This window comes from Humulus lupulus, chromosome 6, assembly GCF_963169125.1.
Source record: "Humulus lupulus chromosome 6, drHumLupu1.1, whole genome shotgun sequence".
In the NCBI taxonomy this organism is placed as follows: Eukaryota; Viridiplantae; Streptophyta; class Magnoliopsida; order Rosales; family Cannabaceae; genus Humulus; species Humulus lupulus.
The window spans coordinates 40,801,723-40,803,593 of NC_084798.1; the positions used below are offsets into that span (position 1 = coordinate 40,801,723).

A 1,871-nucleotide genomic window follows, 5' to 3' on the forward strand; every position below is an offset into this window, starting at 1 on the left:
TATTTGGGTATTTATGAGTTTGTAACTTTGAGCTCAATTCTAATTAGCTAGGATAATTTGAACTCTGATATGTGACTTATGATATTTTGATTTTGATGCTAATGCACTTGAGGTTCCTTCATTCAAATATTTCTCATGATTAATATTTGCTAATGATTGATCACTTTTAGTAAGTGGCTGAGTTAATTTTTAAAACTAAAAAGTTTGGATTTAATTAACACACAATTTGAATGGTGCATGCTTGAATTCATTGATTTCAATATTGTAGTGATATAGACATATATTATTACCATGCATAGTCTTATGGAATTGATGCGTGAATTAAATCTTTGAAATTGAATTAGCATAGACATATGTGATTCACTTAAAAGATTAGAATCATAGTTCTTTGGCGAAAGCCTATGAAAATTAATTAGAATTTAGGACTACTAGACCACCAGTTGCTGGAGCATCAATCCAACATTAGAGTTGCATATTAGGGGGATAATTATTCTAGCTGCCATCATACCATTTGTTACTCCTTGATACAATTTTCTTGAGTTGTTTCTTTTATTTTTCTACATTTAATTAGTACTTAATTACTTAGTTCTTAGACCACAATCTTTTTAATTAATTTTCGTGATTTTAAATCATTTTGTTAGAACTTAGTTTCAAAATCAAAAACTAAAAAATAGTTCTTGTGGAGATGATATCTGGTACTTGTTACTGTATTACTTGTTGTTAATAGTGTACACTTGCACTTAGATTTATTATACGCAACAAGTTTTTGGTGCCGTTACCAGGGACTGTTTAAAGTCAATTATTGTGAAATTAATTATCTTACAATTCGGTTTAATTTTCTTTTGTGCTAACTTGGGCGATTCTCGTGTAAATTCTGGTTCAAGTAGTGTATGAACGAGAGTCAAGACCCTGAACTACTTCCCCTTGATCCAGAAATTGAACGTACATTTAGAAGAATGAGAAAAGTACAAAAATCCAACAGGGAAGTAGTAGTGATGGATGCTGAGCAAGGAGCTCATCAGGGAGCCACTCAACAAAGAGTAGTTGAAGGGAGAGTAGCTGCCAATGATGGGCAGAATGCAGTTATTATGGCTGATGACAGAGATCATGCTATTAGGCAATACGCTCTCCCCCTCTTCAATGAGCTCAATCTGGGCATTGTGAGACTAGAAAAACAAGCAGCATAGTTTGAATTTAAGCCAGTTATGTTCCAAATGCCTACCGAAGATCCTCACCTTCATCTTCGTTTATTTATTGAAGTGAGTGATTCTTTCAAGCTACCCAGAGTTACAGAAAATTCCTTAAGACGGAAGTTGTTTCCATACTCTTTGAGAGATAGAGCAAGGGCTTGGTTGAAATCCCTCCCATCAGATTCAGTGACTACTTGGCAAGAATTAGCTGAGCCATTCTTGATGAAATACTTCCCACCCACCAAGAATTCAAAGCTGCGAAATGAGATCACTTCTTTCCAACAACTAGATGAAGAATCTTTATATGAAGCATGGGAATAGTTTAAAGAGTTACTAAGAAACTTCCCTCATCATGGCATCCCTCATTGCATCCAAATGGAGACCTTCTATAATGGTCTAAATGCTCATACAAGAATGGTAGTTGATGCTTCGAAAAATGGGACACTTTTGGCCAAGTCATACAATGAAGCTTATGATATTCTAGAGAGGATCTCCAACAATAATTATCAATGGCCAATTACTAGAGCACCTACAGGGAGAAAAGTGGCCATTGTTCATGAGGTTGATGCAATTACTTCATTGGCGGCCCATGTTTCTTCTATGTTAGCGTGGGTATGAGTCCACAATTGGTTCAACAAAGGGGGTAGCTTGTAGAAGTTTCTTATGTGTATTTTGGTGATG

The 1,871-nt window shown here is 35.3% G+C and overlaps 1 non-coding gene across 1 annotated transcript; it reads right to left on the reverse strand.

Annotated features, from left to right (window-relative positions):
• Nucleotides 1–1,442: 1,442 nt before the first annotated feature.
• On the reverse strand, nt 1,443–1,549 carry LOC133787255 (small nucleolar RNA R71). Its single transcript, XR_009872286.1, has one exon. It is a non-coding gene; the product is annotated as a small nucleolar RNA R71 (small nucleolar RNA).
• Nucleotides 1,550–1,871: the final 322 nt, after the last annotated feature.